Genomic DNA, 19,787 nt, shown 5'->3' with positions numbered 1-19,787 from the left:
TCGATAAAATATTTTTTCCTAGAGAAAAAAATCCCTGAATTGTCTTAAATTTCAAGCCACTGTCCCCTTTTTTACCACAATCATTAAGCTATTACCGCTGTTGCTGTAGCTTGTTCTGCTGCTTCTTCTTCTTTTCCACCATCTTATTATTATTGCTATTGCTGTTTCTTCTTGGCATAACTGTTGTTGTTGTTCTTATATTATTGTTGTTATGGAAAATGCTGTTGTTGTTTTTATTTTGTGGTTGTTGTTTGGTTATTGGTAGCTCTTATTGCCATACTTGCTGGCTGATGTTGCTACAGCTTGTTGTTTTTTGATTCCTCAACTATAGACCATTACAGCTGCCTTAAAATTATGTTGCAAGTGTATTTTTTGTGGTTTTGTATTTGTGTGTGTGTCTGTGTGTTTGTGAACTCTTGAACACTTGTGGCAAATGCAGCTGTTCAATTTCGTTTTGTATGTATGTTTGTGTGTAGATATTATTTTAATCGAATTAACTTTAATGAAAATGTCTGGCAAAAAGTGAGAATTTTAAAGAAATTTAAAAGGGACTTTAAATCACTTTATTTAATTTTAAAAATTATGTGAATACCGCTTTTAATGAAAAAATTCAATTTAGTGATTTTTCTCCAATGAAAACGACAATTTAGACAACATTTCATTTAGCTAGAGTAAGTTAACCATATTAAGGAAAAATCAATTTAGTCACATATTTCTACATTAAAAGCTATCCAGGTAAACTTCCATAGACGTCCATAGACGTCATATTCAATTCAGCTAACTTCTTTTCGATAGAAAAAGTCAATTCAGCTATTATTTTCGATAGAAAAAGCCAATTCAGCGAACTTTTTCAATAGTTAAAGTCAATTCAGCTAAATTTTTCTACTAAAAAGTCAATTCAGCGAACTTTTTCTATAGAAAATATGAATTTAGCGAACTTTTTCGACAGAAAAAATCAATTTAGCTGACTTTTTCGACAGAAAAATCAATTCAACGAACATTGTCGATAGAAAAAGTCAATTCAGCGAACATTAACTATAGCAAAATGCGATTCAGCGAAATTTTTCTATAGCAATAGATCAAATTAGTTAACTTTTACTATAGAAAATGACAATTCAGCCACTTTGTTTTGTACAAAAATTCAATTCAGCCAAGCAATTAATTTAATACTTTTATTCCACAATGCTCTCTTCATGAAAATTATTTAAAAATTTCGCCATCTGCTTATCTTATGAAACTATACATTACCCGTTATCCCGTTACCTGTCAATGATGTTATCTCTCATGAATACTTATTAAATTTCTTTCAATTGTTAATCTTTAATTAAAATATCAATCTATCAACGAATTAATGTCAATATAAATTTCGTATTTACATATAAAATACATAAACATGTATCGTTTAATTATTGATTATGAATCTACTGTTCAATTACTTACCGTGGTGATAGAGAACGTTGTTATCTCCTCAACACATCAGAATAATTATAAATCTGAAAAGATATAAACATATTATTAATCATTTGCAATTCTGAATGGTTAAAAATAAACTTAAGGAATATAGAAATTAAGAAGAAAAGAACTTTGGGGATTTTTTTCTACAGAAAAAGTCAATTCAGCGAACTTGTTCTATAGGAAAAGTCAACTAAGCTAAACTTTTTATAGAAAAAGTGAATACAGCTAACATTTCCTACAGAAAAAGTCAACTCAGCGAACTTTTTCTATAGAAAAATTCAATTCAGTTAAGGTTTCCTATAAAAAAGGAAATTTAGCGGACATTTTCTATAGAAAAAGCGGACATTTTCTATAGAAAAGGGCAATACAGCGCACATTTTCTATAGAAAAAGCAATTCAGCGCACTGTTTCTATAGAAAAAGGAAATTCAGCGCACTTTTTCTATGGAAAAAGGCAATTCAGGGGACTTTTTTATAAAAAATTCTATATAAAAAGTCAATTCAGCGACACTTTTCTATAGAAATAGTCAAATCAACGAATTTTTTCAATAGAAAATTCAACTCAGCGGACTTTTTCGATAGTCAAAAGCCAATTCAGAGAACTTTTTCTCTAAAAAGTCAATTCAGCGAATTTTTCTCTAGAAGAAGGCAATTCAGCGAACTTTTTCTATAGAAAAAGTCAATTCCGGGGAATTTTTCAACAGAAAAATGCAATTCAGCGGACTTTTTCTATAGAAAAAGCCAACTCAGGAATTTTCTAAAGAAAAAGTCAATTCAGCGGACTGTTTCCAAAGAAAAAGTCAATACAGCGGGATTTTTATATATAAAAATTCAAATCTGCGGATTTTTCTATAGAAGAAGTTAAGTCAGAGGACTTTTTTAACAGAGGAAGTCAATTCAATTCAGCGGACTATTTCAATAGAAAATTCAATTCAGCGAATTTTTTGATAGGCAAAAGTCAATTCAGCGAACTTTTTCTATAGATAAAGTCAATTCAGTGAACTTTTTCTATAGAAAAAGTCAATTCAGCGAACTTTTTGTATAGAAAAAGTCATTTAGGCGAACTTTTTCTATAAAAGATGTCAATTCAGCGGATTTTTTAATAGAAAACTGCAATTCAGCGAACTTCTTCTATAGAAAAATTAAATTCAGCGGACTTTTGCTATAGAAAAATTCTATTCATGGGATTTTTTTCTATAGAAAAAGTTAACTCAGCGGACTTTTTCTAAAGAAACAGTCAATTCAGCGGACTTTTTCAATAGCAAAAGTCAATTCAACGGACTTTTTCTATAGAAAAAGACAATTCTGCGGATTTTTTCAATAAAAGAAGTCAATTCAGCGGCCTTTTAAATAGAAAAAGTCAATTCAGCGGAATTTTAAATAGAAAAAGTAAATTCAGCGGACTTTTTCTATAGAAAAAGTCAATTCAGCGGACTTTGTCAATAGTAAAAGTCAATTCAGCATACTTTTTCTATAGAAAAAGACAATTCAGCGGATTTTTCCAATAAAAGAAGTCAATTCAGCGGACTTTTTCAATGGCAAAATTCAATTCAGCGGACTTTTTCAATAGAAAAAGTCATTTCATATTCAATAGAAAAGTAAATTCAGCGGACTTTTACTATAGAAAAAGTCAATTCACCCAACTTTTTTCCACAAAACGTGGATTGTTTAAAGAATATTTTTTCAGCCATCACCTCAAAACGTGGATTTTTTAAAGAATATTTTTCAACCATCACCACAAAGCGTGGATTTTTTAAGGATATTTTTCGACCATCACCACAAAACCTGGATTCTTTAAAGAATATTTTTTCAATCATCACCAAAAACGTGTATTTTTAAAGAATATTTTTTCAAGCATCACCACAAAACGTGGATTTTTAAAGAATATTTTTTCAAGCATCACCACAAACGTGGATTTTTTAAAGAATATTTTTCAACCATCACCACAAAACGTGGATTTTTAAAGAATATTTTTTCAACCATCACCAAGAAACGGGGATTTCTTAAACAATATTTTTCAACCATCACCACAAAACGTGGATATTTCAAAGAATATTTTTTCTACCATCACCACAAAACGTGGATTTTTTTAAAGAATATTTTTTCAAGCATCACCACAAAACGTGGATTTTTTTAACCATCACCACAAAACTTGGATTTTTTTAAAGAATATTTTTCAAGCATCACCACAACACGTGGATTTTTTTAAAGAGTGTTTTTTTATTCCATGCACTTAGATCAAAATGTTTTCATTCAATGCCAATAATTAATTGAGATATGTATGTGTGTATCTCAAAACCTTTTGCGTGTCTATATTTTTATTTAATTTTCTTTCATCTGTATTTTTCTATTTGAGTTGCGTAGTCCTTTGAAAACAGCAAATTCTCCTTAAGAAGTGTATACATCAATTTATTCCTGTTTATTGTTGGTGTGGATTGTTTTTGTTGTTGGCTTTGAATTTTCTTTTCATTAACTGTTGTTTGTCTTGATTCGTATACTGTGCAGATACCAAAACAAATTTATCTATTGGAAAGATATTACAACGAGATATGAAAAACAGGAGAGAAAGAAGAGAGAGAGCAAATCCAAAATTATGGGAAATAATGGGCCATTGAAATTATTACTATTTTTTGCAATATTTTTCAATTTGTTTGCCTCTCTCTTTTACGTTGTTTGCTCCTCTTCCTTGTTCAATAAAAACCAATAATGAAGTTCATTATGTGTGCGTTTTTGTTGGACAGTCATAAAAATGGCAATAACAACAAGTTTCAGTTTTATTGGTCTGCACAACTGACAATTGTTGCAAATTGAGTGGAATTTTTTGAGTGAAAAATTCCACTGTCTCATTGGTACTCGAGATTTTTTCTTTATTGAATTTTAGTTTTTGATGTGAATGAAATATGCGTTGGCTGCATTATTACTTGATGTGATTCTCCGCAGGGTAATAATAGAACGACCCATAGCTAGCCAGCAAACATGACATGAGGCACTGATCCCCATGGTCAGATAAATATGGGTGTAAATTGTTTTTAATTGAGAGAAATAATTAAAAACGTGCTTGAATTGCTGAAAAAATGTAATAAAGCTATTGTTTGCAGGAAAAAGCAACAGAATTGATTCGATGTCGAAATAAAATTAAAGAGAGAAACTTAATTGTTCTATATTTTTGGTTGGACATGAGTGCCGAAGCAATTAAAGAAGGGAAATATATGAGTTCTTAAAAAAATATTCATTAAAAAATCCATGTTTTCTTGGATGCTTGAAAAAATTATTTTTAAGAAAATCCACGTTTTGCTGGATGGTTGGAAAAATATTTTTTAAAAAAATCCAAGTTTTGTTGGAGGCTTAAAAAAATATATTTTTTTAAACATCCACGCTTAGCTGGGTGCATGGAAATATATTCTTTAAAAAATCCACGATTGAAAGACACTTGAAAAAATATTTTTTAAAAAATTCACGTCTTGTGGGGATGCTTGAAAAAATATTTTTTTAAAAAATTCACGTTTTGTGGGGATGCTTGAAAAAATATTTTTTAAAAAATTCACGTTTTGTGGGGATGCTTGAAAAAATATTTTTTAAAAAATTCACGTTTTGTGGGGATGCTTGAAAAAATATTTTTAAAAAATCCACGTTTTGTTGGATGCATGAAAAAATATTTGTTAAAAATCCACGTTTTATTGGATGCCTTAAAATATCTTTTTTAAAAATTTTAATTTTGTAGGATGTTTTTAAAAATCCTGGTTTTGCAGGATGCTTGAAAAATATTTTTAAAAAAATCCTCGATTTGTAAGATGCTTGAAAAAATATTTTTAAAAAATCCTCGATTTGTAAGATGCTTGAACAAATATTTGTTAAAAAATCCACGTTTTGTGGTGATGCTTGAAAAAATATTTTTAAAAAATACACGTTTTGTTGAATGCTTGATTTTTTTTAAATCCACGTATTGTTGAATGCTTGAAAAAAATCCACGTTTAATTGGGTGCATGAAAAAATATTTTTTAAAAAATTCAGGTTTTGTTGGTTGCCTGAAAAAATATTTTTTTTTAAGAAATCTACTTTTTGTTGGATACTTGAAAAAATATATATTTTTTAAAAATCCAACTTTTAAAAAAAAATCGAAGTTTTGTTGGATGCTTGAATTTTTTTTTTTTTTAATCCTTGTTTTGTTGGAAGCTTGATATATTCTTTAAAAAATCCACGATTGAAAGACACTTGAAAAAATATTTTTTAAAAAATTCACGTCTTGTGGGGATGCTTGAAAAAATATTTTTTTAAAAAATTCACGTTTTGTGGGGATGCTTGAAAAAATATTTTTTAAAAAATTCACGTTTTGTGGGGATGCTTGAAAAAATATTTTTTAAAAAATTCACGTTTTGTGGGGATGCTTGAAAAAATATTTTTAAAAAATCCACGTTTTGTTGGATGCATGAAAAAATATTTGTTAAAAATCCACGTTTTATTGGATGCCTTAAAATATCTTTTTTAAAAATTTTAATTTTGTAGGATGTTTTTAAAAATCCTGGTTTTGCAGGATGCTTGAAAAATATTTTTAAAAAAATCCTCGATTTGTAAGATGCTTGAAAAAATATTTTTAAAAAATCCTCGATTTGTAAGATGCTTGAACAAATATTTGTTAAAAAATCCACGTTTTGTGGTGATGCTTGAAAAAATATTTTTAAAAAATACACGTTTTGTTGAATGCTTGATTTTTTTTAAATCCACGTATTGTTGAATGCTTGAAAAAAATCCACGTTTAATTGGGTGCATGAAAAAATATTTTTTAAAAAATTCAGGTTTTGTTGGTTGCCTGAAAAAATATTTTTTTTTAAGAAATCTACTTTTTGTTGGATACTTGAAAAAATATATATTTTTTAAAAATCCAACTTTTAAAAAAAAATCGAAGTTTTGTTGGATGCTTGAATTTTTTTTTTTTAAATCCTTGTTTTGTTGGAAGCTTGATATATTCTTTAAAAAATCCACGATTGAAAGACACTTGAAAAAATATTTTTAAAAAATTCACGTCTTGTGGGGATGCTTGAAAAAATATTTTTTTAAAAAATTCACGTTATGTGGGGATGCTTGAAAAAATATTTTTTAAAAAATTCACGTTTTGTGGGGATGCTTGAAAAAATATTTTTTAAAAAATTCACGTTTTGTGGGGATGCTTGAAAAAATATTTTTAAAAAATCCACGTTTTGTTGGATGCATGAAAAAATATTTGTTAAAAATCCACGTTTTATTGGATGCCTTAAAATATCTTTTTTAAAAATTTTAATTTTGTAGGATGTTTTTAAAAATCCTGGTTTTGCAGGATGCTTGAAAAATATTTTTAAAAAAATCCTCGATTTGTAAGATGCTTGAAAAAATATTTTTAAAAAATCCTCGATTTGTAAGATGCTTGAACAAATATTTGTTAAAAAATCCACGTTTTGTGGTGATGCTTGAAAAAATATTTTTAAAAAATACACGTTTTGTTGAATGCTTGATTTTTTTTAAATCCACGTATTGTTGAATGCTTGAAAAAAATCCACGTTTAATTGGGTGCATGAAAAAATATTTTTTAAAAAATTCAGGTTTTGTTGGTTGCCTGAAAAAATATTTTTTTTTAAGAAATCTACTTTTTGTTGGATACTTGAAAAAATATATATTTTTTAAAAATCCAACTTTTAAAAAAAAATCGAAGTTTTGTTGGATGCTTGAATTTTTTTTTTTTTTAAATCCTTGTTTTGTTGGAAGCTTGATAAAATATATATTTTTTTAAAAATCCACGTTTTTTTTGGATGCATGAAAAATAATTTTTTAAAAAATCCACGTTTTGTTGGATGTTTGAAAAAAATATTGTTTAAAAAATCAACGTTTGTTGGATGCTTAAATTTTTTTTTTTTTTAAACTCAATTTTTATGATGCTTGAAACAAATATTCCTTAAAAAATCCACGTTTTGTTGGATGCTTAAAAAAATATTTTTTTAAAAAATTCACTTTTTAGGATGCTTAAAAAAATATTGAATGTTGAATGCTTGAAAAAAAATATTTAAAAAAAGTCACGTTTTGATGGATGCTTCAAAAAATATTTTTTATAAAATCCACGTTTTGTGGGACGTTCGAAAAAATATTTTTTATAAAATCCACGTTTTGTGGGACGTTCGAAAAAATATTTTTTATAAAATCCACGTTTTGTGGGACGTTCGAAAAAATATTTTTTATAAAATCCACGTTTTGTGGGACGTTCGAAAAAATATTTTTAAAAAATCCACGTTTTGTTGGGTTAGTGAAAAAATATTCTTTAAAAGATCCGCGTTTTGTTGGATGCTTGAAAATACATTCTTAAACAAATCCACGCTTAATTGGGTGAATGAAAAAATATTTTTTAAAAAATCCACGTTTTGTTGGATGCTTGAAAAAATATTCTTTAAAAATCAACGTTTTTTTGATGCTTGAAAAAATATTCTTTAAAAATCAACGTTTTTTTGATGCTTGAAAAAATAACTTTTAAAAAAATCCACGTTTTGTTGGGTGTTTGAAAAAATATTTTCTAAAAAATCCACGTTTTTTGGATGCTTTATTTTTTTAAATATATTTTTTGTTGGAAAAATATTTTTAAAAAATCCACGTTTTGTTGGAAAAATATTTTTAGAAAATCCACGTTTTGTTGGAAAAATATTTTTAAAAAATCCACGTTTTGTTGGAAAAATATTTTTAAAAAATCCACGTTTTGTTGGAAAAATATTTTTAGAAAATCCACGTTTTGTTGGAAAAATATTTTTAAAAAATCCACGTTTTGTTGGAAAAATATTTTTAGAAAATCCACGTTTTGTTGGAAAAATATTTTTAAAAAATCCACGTTTTGTTGGAAAAATATTTTTAAAAAATCCACGTTTTGTTGGAAAAATATTTTTAGAAAATCCACGTTTTGTTGGAAAAATATTTTTAGAAAATCCACGTTTTGTTGGAAAAATATTTTTAGAAAATCCACGTTTTGTTGGAAAAATATTTTTAAAAAATCCACGTTTTGTTGGAAAAATATTTTTAGAAAATCCACGTTTTGTTGGAAAAATATTTTTAAAAAATCCAGGTTTTGTTGGAAAAATATTTTTAGAAAATCCACGTTTTGTTGGAAAAATATTTTTAAAAAATCCACGTTTTGTTGGAAAAATATTTTTAAAAATCCACGTTTTGTTGGAAAAATATTTTTAAAAAATCCACGTTTTGTTGGAAAAATATTTTTAAAAAATCCAAGTTTTGTTGGAAAAATATTTTTTTAAAAAATACTCGTTTTGTTGGATACTTGAAAAAATATTTTTTTTAACATGTTTTGTTGTTGGCTTGAAATAATATTTTTTAAAAACTACACGTTTTGTTGAATGCTTTAAAATATTTTTTAAAAAATCCATGTATTGTAGGATCCTTGAAAAATATTTTTTTAAAAATCCATGTATTGTTGGATCCTTGAAAAATATTATTTAAAAAATCCACGTTCAGTTGGATGCTTGAAAAAATATTTTTTAAAAAATCCACGTTTTGTGTAATGCTTGAAAAAATATTTTATAAAAAATCCACGTTTTGTGGGATGCTTGAAAAAAATTTAAAAAAATCCACCTTTTGTTGGATGCTTGGAAAATACTCCATAAAAATTATTTTTTAAGTTTGAAATTTATTCTCATTTTAGGTTTTATTTCGCAGACAAAAAACAATTGAAATCAAATATAATCCCAAAAGTATGCAATAAATTATATTTGTTTTTATATTATTACTGCTACATCTTCTAATGCCTTTAAATATATTACGTACGTATTTGCATAGGCTTTTGAATGGAAAATTTATGCAGGTTTGCCATTTGTCCTCTTTTAAATTCCCCATAAAATTATAATATTTTTTCTTTACCCAATAGAGCACCTCCTGAAAGTATGCTGCAATATTTCCCAGGCATTTGTTGCCTTGCACATATGCAGTGAAGCAAATAAATCATAGAAAGTTTTTCATGGGCCATATATTTTGTGAAATTGTTGCTTAAACGTTTTACGAGATTTGAAAGAAGTTCGTTCACCGTTTTTTGTTTAAGATGGCCAACATTAGTAGGGCATCCATGGCTTTTAAGGACTATTTAAAAAAAAAAAAACAGCATTGTAGTAAATGTCCTTGTAATAGCCACCACCAATATTGGACAATAAGATTTCAGCGCTTATTCTTAACAAAAAAAAAAACGAAACGAAATAAAAATGGAAAATAGTTCTGTCGCTGACTGTTTTGCTGCTGTTATTCTTGTTGATGATGATTTCTTGTGTCCATCCAGGCATTCATATAACTGCGCGTAGATTTCAGGATTTTTTTTCTCACATGTGAATGTGGTGAATGGCAGGGGGAGGTTGCCTGGTAAACGTGTGTATGAGGCATCCTTCGTAGACTTCATTTGAATTATGGGTCGTTAAGCAAAAAAATAACATTGAAAACAACATCAACATGTGTATCATCAACAACAGTGGCAGTGGCAGCAGGACCAGTATTAGAAAAAAAGAATCAACAACATGGACATGATAAACACAGTTTTTCTCTCACTAATACAGGGGATTTTTTTTTCAACTACTCCCGGGAAGTGTTTTTCTGTTGATTTGCGTAGGATGCTTATTTCGTTGTAACGTGTTTTTTTTTTTTGTGTGACTTGTCTAAATTTTTTGGGGTTTTGTGTTGTGATTGCGGAGACAGAAAATATATTCTAGAAAATAGTCACACAATCACACACACATATACATGTATCTGTGATACAATGTCACATCCAAACATACATTCTGTCACATTTAAAGACAGCAGTCATGTTTGAACCACATCAACTTAAACAAATGTATGTTGAGCTTAAAGTTACCACAAAGTACACACACACATACATATCTATGTGTGTAAACATAGAGGGCAATATTTATATAACCACAATGTTGGGGTTTCCCTCATTATGGTAAATTTTGTGTAGAATTGTTTTTTGGTTGTTAAATATGATGCTGTACAAGGTCACTTTTTTGAGAATATTTTTGGAGTGATCAAACGGACATTAAGGCATAGCACACTACACACTTTTGTCTCAAGTGGACACTGAACAAGCATCCAACAAAACGTGGATTTTTAAAAAAAATTTTTTCAGTTATTCAACAAAACGTGGGTTTTTTAAATAATATTTTTCAAGCATCCAACAAAACTTGGATTTTTTAAAAATATTTTTTAAGCATACAACAAAACGTGGATAGCTTAAAAATTATTTTTTCAAGCATCCAAAAAACCTTGATTTTTTTAAAAAATATTTTTTTACGCTTCAAACAAAACGTGGATTTTTTAAAAAATATTTATTCAAGCTTCCAACAAAACGTGAAGCATCCAACAAAACGTGAAATTTTAAAAATATTTTTTCAAGCATCCAACAAAACATTAATTTTTTAAAAAATATTTTTTCAAGCCTCCAACAGTACCTGGATTTTAAAAACACATTTTTTCAAGCATCCAACAAAACGTGGATTTTTTAATAAAATATTTTTTCAAGCATCCAACAAAACGTGGCTTTTTTAAAAAATAATTTTAAAGCATCCAACAAAACGTGGATATTTTAAAAAATATTTTTCAAACATCCAACAAAACCTGGATTTTTAAAAAAATATTTTTTCAAGCGTCCAACAAAACCTGGACTTTAAAAAAAAAATATTTTTTCAAGCATCCAACAAAACGTGGATTTTTTAAAAAATATTTTTTCAAGCATCCAAAAAAACGTGGATTTTTTAAAAAATATTTTTTCAAACATCCAACAGAACGTGGATTTTTTAAAGAATATTTTTTCAAGCATCCAACAAAATGTGTAGTTTTTAAAAATATTATATAAAAAAAAAAAATTCAAGTATCCAACAAAACGTGGATGTTTAAAAATATTTTTTCAACAAAACGAGGAATTGCTAAAAAATATTTTCCAACAAAACGTGGATGTTTAAAAAATATTTTTCCAACAAAACGTGGATTTGTAAAAAAATATTTTTTCAAACATCCAACAAAACCTGGATTTTTAAAAAAATATTTTTTCAAGCATCCAACAAAACCTGGACTTTAAAAAAAAAAATATTTTTTTAAGCATCCAACACTACGTGGATTTTTTTAAAGAATTATTTTAAGCATCCAGCAAAACGTGGATTTTTTAAAAAAATATTTTTTCAAGCATTCAACAAAACGTGGATTTTTTAAAAAATATTTTTTCAAGCATCCAACAATACGTGGATTTTTTAAAAAATATTTTTCAAACATCCAACAAAATCTGTATTTTTAAAAATATTTTTCAAGAATTCAACAAAACGTGGATTTTTTAAAAAATATTCTTAAAGCATTCAACAAAACGTGGATTTTCAAAAAAAATATTTTTCAAGCATCCAACAAAACGTGGATTTTTTAAAATAATATTTTTCAAGCATCCAACAAAACGTGGATTTTTTAAAATAATATTTTTCAAGCACCCAACAAAACGTGGATTTTTTTAAAAATATTTTTAAAGCGCACAACAAAACGTTGATTTTTTAAAAAATATTTTTCAAGATTCCAACAAAACGTGGATTTTTTAAAAAATAGTTTTCAAGATTCCAACAAAACGTGGATTTTTTAAAAAATATTTTTCAAGATTCCAACAAAACGTGGAATTTTTAAAAAATATTTTTCAAGATTCCAACAAAACGTGGATTTTTTAAAAAATATTTTTCAAGATTCCAACAAAACGTGGACTTTTTAAAAAATATTTTTCAAGATTCCAACAAAACGTGGATTTTTTAAAAAATATTTTTCAAGATTCCAACAAAACGTGGATTTTTTAAAAAATATTTTTCAAGATTCCAACAAAACGTGGATTTTTTAAAAAATATTTTTCAAGATTCCAACAAAACGTGGATTTTTTAAAAAATATTTTTCAAGATTCCAACAAAACGTGGATTTTTTAAAAAATATTTTTCAAGATTCCAACAAAACGTGGATTTTTTAAAAAATAGTTTTCAAGATTCCAACAAAACGTGGATTTTTTAAAAAATATTTTTCAAGATTCCAACAAAACGTGGAATTTTTAAAAAATAGTTTTCAAGATTCCAACAAAACGTGGATTTTTTAAAAAATATTTTTCAAGATTCCAACAAAACGTGGACTTTTTAAAAAATATTTTTCAAGATTCCAACAAAACGTGGATTTTTTAAAAAATATTTTTCAAGATTCCAACAAAACGTGGATTTTTTAAAAAATATTTTTCAAGATTCCAACAAAACGTGGATTTTTTAAAAAATATTTTTCAAGATTCCAACAAAACGTGGATTTTTTAAAAAATATTTTTCAAGATTCCAACAAAACGTGGATTTTTTAAAAAATATTTTTCAAGATTCCAACAAAACGTGGATTTTTTAAAAAATATTTTTCAAGATTCCAACAAAACGTGGATTTTTTAAAAAATATTTTTTTCAAGATTCCAACAAAACGTAGATTTTTAAAAAAAAGATATTTTTAAGCATCCAATAATACGTGGATTTTTTAAAAGATATTTTTAAGCATCCAATAATACGTGGATTTTTTAAAAAATATTTTTCAAGATTCCAACAAAACGTGGATTTTTTAAAAAATATTTTTCAAGATTCCAACAAAACGTGGATTGTTTAAAAAATATTTTTCAAGATTCCAACAAAACGTGGATTTTTTAAAAAATATTTTTCAAGATTCCAACAAAACGTGGATTTTTTACAAAATATTTTTCAAGATTCCAACAAAACGTGGATTTTTAAGCATCCATACAAAACGTGGATTTTTTAAAAAATATTTTTCAAGATTCCAACAAAACGTGGATTTTTAAGCATCCATACAAAACGTGGATTTTTTAAAAAATATTTTTCAAGCATCACCACAAAACGTGGATTTTTTAAAAAATATTTTTTCAAGCACCCAACAAAACGTGGATTTTTTAAGAAATATTTTTTCAATCATCACAACAAAACGTGGATTTTTTAAAAAATATTTTTTCAAGCCCCCAACAGAACGTGGATTTTTTAAAAAATATTTTTTTAAGATTCCAGCAAAACGTGGATTTTTTAAAAATATTTTTCAAGATTCCAGCAAAATGTGGATTTTTTAAAAAATATTTTTCAAGCATCACCACAAAACGTGGATTTTTTAAAAAATATTTTTCAAGCATCACCACAAAACGTGGATTTTTTAAAAAATATTTTTTTCAAGCACCAAAAAAAACGTGGATTTTTTAAAAAATATTTTTTTCAAGCACCCAAAAAAAAGTGGATTTTTTAAAAAATATTTTTTCAAGCATCACCTCAAAACGTGGATTTTTTAAAAAATATTTTTTCAAGCATCACCACAAAACGTGGATTTTTTAAAAAATATTTTTTCAAGCATCACCACAAAACGTGGATTTTTTAAAATATATTTTTTCAAGCATCACCACAAAACGTGGATTTTTTAAAAAATATTTTTTCAAGCATCACCACAAAACGTGGATTTTTTAAAAAATATTTTTTCAAGCATCACCACAAAACGTGGATTTTTTAAAATATATTTTTTCAAGCATCACCACAAAACGTGGATTTTTTAAAAAATATTTTTTCAAGCATCACCACAAAACGTGGATTTTTTAAAAAATATTTTTTCAAGCATCACCACAAAACGTGGATTTTTTAAAATATATTTTTTCAAGCATCTTACAAATCGTGGCTTTTCTAGAAAATATTTTTTCAAGCATCCAACAAAACGTGAATTTTTTAAAATAATATTTTTCAAGCATAACCACAAAAGGTGGATTTTTAAAAAAAAATTTCAAACATCTTACAATTCGTGTATTTTTTTTTTTTTAAATATTTTTTCAGGCATATTGCTAATCGTTGATTTTGTAATAAATATTTTTTAGGCATCCAAAAAACATAGTTTTTTTTACAAAATATTTATTCAAGCATCCCACAAAACGTGGATTTTTTAAAAAATATTTTTTCAAGCACCCAACAAAACGTGGATTTTTTAAAAAATATTTTTTCAAGCACCCAACAAAACGTGGATTTTTTAAAAAATATTTTTTTAAGCACCCAACAAAACGTGGATTTTTAAAAAATTTTTTTTTTCAAGCACCCAACAAAACGTGGATTTTTTAAACAATATTTTTTCAAGCACCCAACAAAACGTGGATTTTTTAAAAAATATTTTTTCAAGCACCCAACAAAACGTGGATTTTTTAAAAAATATTTTTTTCAATCATCCAACAATGCGTGGATTTTTTAAAAAATATTTTTCCAGCATCACCACTATACGTGGATTTCTTAAAAAATATTTTTCAAGATTCCCACAAAACGTGGATTTTTTAAAAAATATTTTTCAAGATTCCAACAAAACGTGGATTTTTTAAAAAATATTTTTCAAGATTCCAGCAAAACGTGGATTTTTTAAAAAATATTTTTCAAGATTCCAGCAAAACGTGAATTTTTTAAAAAATATTTTTCAAGATTCCAGCAAAACGTGGATTTTTTAAAAAATATTTTTCAAGATTCCAGCAAAACGTGGATTTTTAAGCATCCATACAAAACGTGGATTTTTTAAAAAATATTTTTCAAGATTCCAACAAAACGTGGATTTTTAAGCATCCATACAAAACGTGGATTTTTTAAAAAATATTTTTCAAGCATCACCACAAAACGTGGATTTTTTAAAAAATATTTTTTCAAGCACCCAACAAAACGTGGATTTTTTAAGAAATATTTTTTCAATCATCACAACAAAACGTGGATTTTTTAAAAAATATTTTTTCAAGCCCCCAACAGAACGTGGATTTTTTAAAAAATATTTTTTTAAGATTCCAGCAAAACGTGGATTTTTTAAAAATATTTTTCAAGATTCCAGCAAAATGTGGATTTTTTAAAAAATATTTTTCAAGCATCACCACAAAACGTGGATTTTTTAAAAAATATTTTTCAAGCATCACCACAAAACGTGGATTTTTTAAAAAATATTTTTTTCAAGCACCAAAAAAACGTGGATTTTTTAAAAAATATTTTTTTCAAGCACCCAAAAAAAAGTGGATTTTTTAAAAAATATTTTTTTCAAGCACCCAAAAAAAAGTGGATTTTTTAAAAAATATTTTTTCAAGCATCACCTCAAAACGTGGATTGTTTAAAAAATATTTTTTCAAGCATCACCACAAAACGTGGATTTTTTAAAAAATATTTTTTCAAGCATCACCACAAAACGTGGATTTTTTAAAAAATATTTTTTCAAGCATCACCACAAAACGTGGATTTTTTAAAATATATTTTTTCAAGCATCACCACAAAACGTGGATTTTTTAAAAAATATTTTTTCAAGCATCACCACAAAACGTGGATTTTTTAAAAAATATTTTTTCAAGCATCACCACAAAACGTGGATTTTTTAAAATATATTTTTTCAAGCATCTTACAAATCGTGGCTTTTCTAGAAAATATTTTTTCAAGCATCCAACAAAACGTGAATTTTTTAAAATAATATTTTTCAAGCATAACCACAAAAGGTGGATTTTTAAAAAAAAATTTCAAACATCTTACAATTCGTGTATTTTTTTTTTTTAAATATTTTTTCAGGCATATTGCTAATCGTTGATTTTGTAATAAATATTTTTTAGGCATCCAAAAAACATAGTTTTTTTTACAAAATATTTATTCAAGCATCCCACAAAACGTGGATTTTTTAAAAAATATTTTTTCAAGCACCCAACAAAACGTGGATTTTTTAAAAAATATTTTTTCAAGCACCCAACAAAACGTGGATTTTTTAAAAAATATTTTTTTAAGCACCCAACAAAACGTGGATTTTTAAAAAAATTTTTTTTTTCAAGCACCCAACAAAACGTGGATTTTTTAAACAATATTTTTTCAAGCACCCAACAAAACGTGGATTTTTTAAAAAATATTTTTTCAAGCACCCAACAAAACGTGGATTTTTTAAAAAATATTTTTTTCAATCATCCAACAATGCGTGGATTTTTTAAAAAATATTTTTCCAGCATCACCACTATACGTGGATTTCTTAAAAAATATTTTTCAAGATTCCCACAAAACGTGGATTTTTTAAAAAATATTTTTCAAGATTCCAACAAAACGTGGATTTTTTAAAAAATATTTTTCAAGATTCCAGCAAAACGTGGATTTTTTAAAAAATATTTTTCAAGATTCCAGCAAAACGTGGATTTTTTAAAAAATATTTTTCAAGATTCCAGCAAAACGTGGATTTTTTAAAAAATATTTTTCAAGATTCCAGCAAAACGTGGATTTTTAAAAAAATATTTTTCAAGATTCCAGCAAAACGTGGATTTTTTAAAAAATATTTTTCAAGATTCCAGCAAAACGTGGATTTTGAAAAAATTTGTTTCAAGATTCCAGCAAACGTGGATTTTTTAAAAAATATTTTTCAAGATTCCAGCAAAACGTGGATTTTTTAAAAAATATTTTTCAAGATTCCAGCAAAACGTGGATTTTTTAAAAAATATTTTTCAAGTTTCCAGCAAAACGTGGATTTTTTAAAAAATATTTTTCAAGATTCCAACAAAACGTGGATTTTTTAAAAAATATTTTTTCAAGCATCCAACAAAGCGTGGATTTTTTAAAAAATATTTTTCAAGCATCCAACAATACGTGGATTTTTTAAAAAATATTTTTCAAGATTCCAGCAAAACGTGGATTTTTTAAAAAATATTTTTCAAGATTCCAGCAAAACGTGGATTTTTTAAAAAATATTTTTCAAGATTCCAGCAAAACGTGGATTTTTTAAAAAATATTTTTCAAGATTCCAACAAAACGTGGATTTTTTAAAAAATATTTTTCAAGATTCCAACAAAACGTGGATTTTTTAAAAAAAATTTTTGCAAGATTCCAACGAAGAATAAATGACTACTATACAAAGGTTTCTTCCCGCCTAGACCTTTGATTTTGTACAGGAGGACGTATAAGTTGTATCAATACGTATACGCCCCTCACCCAGAATATATTTATAAAATTTAGTCTTTGCAGAAATATTTATAGGCAGCTGTATTCGTGTGCTCTTAAAATTTGAAATGAAAATATTTTCTTTATATTATTTTTGAGGTTTGTTCGGCTATAGGTCTCTTTTTAATAAAACAAAGTTATGTTTGTTTTATTTGTTTTTTATTTCCAATATTTCGGCCGTCTTTGACGGTCATCATCAGGGATCTTTTTTGAAATAAAGATAAACATAAACATTAATTATATAAATTAACAAACAAAAATACAAAAAACAATAGATATTTACATTTTTTGTATTATTCAACTAAAACACATCTTTCATCCTTTATCACTGCTTATGTTGAACTGATGTTTCTTCTTTGGATTTGATGTTTTTGGATGACGTTTCGATATATTTGCGCACAGTGTTCCGTGTCCGACTTATAATTTATTCTTTTTTCTGTAGGAACATTTATTATGTGGAGCATTTCCAACATATACCGTCGTTTATAATTGTCCTCTTGACATAAGATTTTCACATCCTTAAAATTTGGAGTGTGACCTGTTTTGGAACAATGTGCTGCTAGAGCAGTTTTTTGTTCTATTGGTTTGTTGTTGGCCTTTTGGTCAGACTTATGGCCGCTGAGTCTGGTCTTTAGTTTTGTTTTTGTTGTGCCAACATATGCCTTTTGGCATATGTTGGACTTGTCTCCATTACATTCTATTCTGTACACTAGGTTAGATTTATCATCATTTGGTATTTTGGATTTTGTATTGCTGAAAAATTTATTATTTGTGTTGGTACTTTTAAGAGCTATTTGGTACTGGTTTTTATTATATAAATTGGATCTAGAGAAACGCTCTGAGAATCCATGCACATAGGTAGATCGTTTGTATATTTTTGTATCTCTTTCTATTTTGTTATGGGTTTGATTTTTTGCTTGTGTTATAAGTTGGTTTATTGTATGTTTTGGGAAATCATTCATTTGTAGAATTTTTCTAACCTTTTTCTCATTTTTGGCATGAAATGTTTGGTCGCTGATATTGAATACTCTCTTTATGAAGTTTGTCGCCGTGTTGATCTTCATTCTTCTTGGATGTTTCGAGTGAAAATTTATAATTCTTCCCGAGGCCGTTGGCTTTTGATACCAATCTAACAGAATGCAATTTCCATGTCTCTGCACCATCGCGTCTAGATATGGTAATTGTTTGTTTGTTTCACATTCCATAGTGAACTTGATTTGTTTATTGAAGTTATTCAATGCCATTAATGTATTCTCCACTTGGTTCTTCTTTATGATACAAAAAATATCATCTACATATTTCGTTAATAACCTCGGTTTTACCTTTAATGCTTTTATAGTTTCGTTGAGTAGTTCTTCCATCACGATATCGGCGACAATTGGTGAAATCGGTGACCCCATAGGCATTCCCTTTTGCTGTTCATAAACCTTGTCTTTGTATATGAAATACCTTGAATCTTTAATGCAGATCATCAAACTTTCAATAAAAAGGTCCATTGGTATATTGGTCTGTTTTTCTATGTGGATCCATTTACTTTTCATTATATTTAACGCCAAGTTTACCGGTAGACTAGGAAATAAAGATACTACATCGAAAGATATCAATATTTCATCCTCGTCGATACGCTGTTTGTTAATTTTTCTTTTAAATTCTTCTGCATCCTTGACATTATATATAGATTCCTTGGTTAAGGTTTTTAAGATATTAGAAATATGTTTCGATAATTCATACGATGGGGAATTTACACTCGAACAAATTGGACGTAGGGGGGTTCCTTCCTTATGAATCTTTGGTAAGCCATATATTCTAGGCGCTACCGCAGTTTTATTTATCAATCTGGTTTTTTCTTTTTCATTGATCAATTTTAAATCAAACATTTTCATCACCAACCTGTTGTTCTTTTCTTGTAAACCAGTGGTCGGGTCTCTTCTTAGTCTTTTATATGTACACATATCCATCAATATTTGGTTCATTTTTGTTTCATAGTCAGATTTTAAAATTGCCACTGTCTTTCCCCCTTTATCTGAATTTAATATTAAAATGTGTTTATTATCTTTTAAGAACTGTGTTGTTTGACCCACTGTGTCTAGAACAAAACGATCTCTTTTTCCCAATTTTATATTTCTCATTTGTTCGTTTATGAGAGTAACTAAATTAATCCTAGCATTTTCTTGCTCTTCGCGATTCTCTAACGTCTGGATGCAAGTCTATTAAAAAGAGAGGATTTGGAGACGCTCGTGGAGAGCGAAAAAATCATTAGCAATACTCAGAGTACAAAACAAAAGGCAACACACATAAAAAAGCCCAATGCTTTAAAACAACAACAACTGTGTGA

General features: G+C 27.1%; 1 protein-coding gene across 1 annotated transcript in view; it reads right to left on the bottom strand.

The window, feature by feature from the left end:
* The window catches only part of nAChRalpha6 (nicotinic acetylcholine receptor alpha6), a 961,717-nt gene that overhangs the window by 880,766 nt on the left and 61,164 nt on the right, over nucleotides 1–19,787 (bottom strand). Inside the window, exon 3 of the mRNA XM_073967234.1 lies at nucleotides 1,441–1,493. The gene's annotated coding sequence lies outside the window, so the exon portion shown is untranslated. The remainder of the gene's footprint in view (nucleotides 1–1,440; nucleotides 1,494–19,787) is intronic.

This window comes from Musca autumnalis, unplaced genomic scaffold (assembly GCF_047663935.1).
Source record: "Musca autumnalis isolate F117 unplaced genomic scaffold, ASM4766393v1 scaffold_2, whole genome shotgun sequence".
Classification (NCBI taxonomy): domain Eukaryota; kingdom Metazoa; phylum Arthropoda; class Insecta; order Diptera; family Muscidae; genus Musca; species Musca autumnalis.
This window is presented reverse-complemented; position numbering and strand designations above follow the sequence as displayed.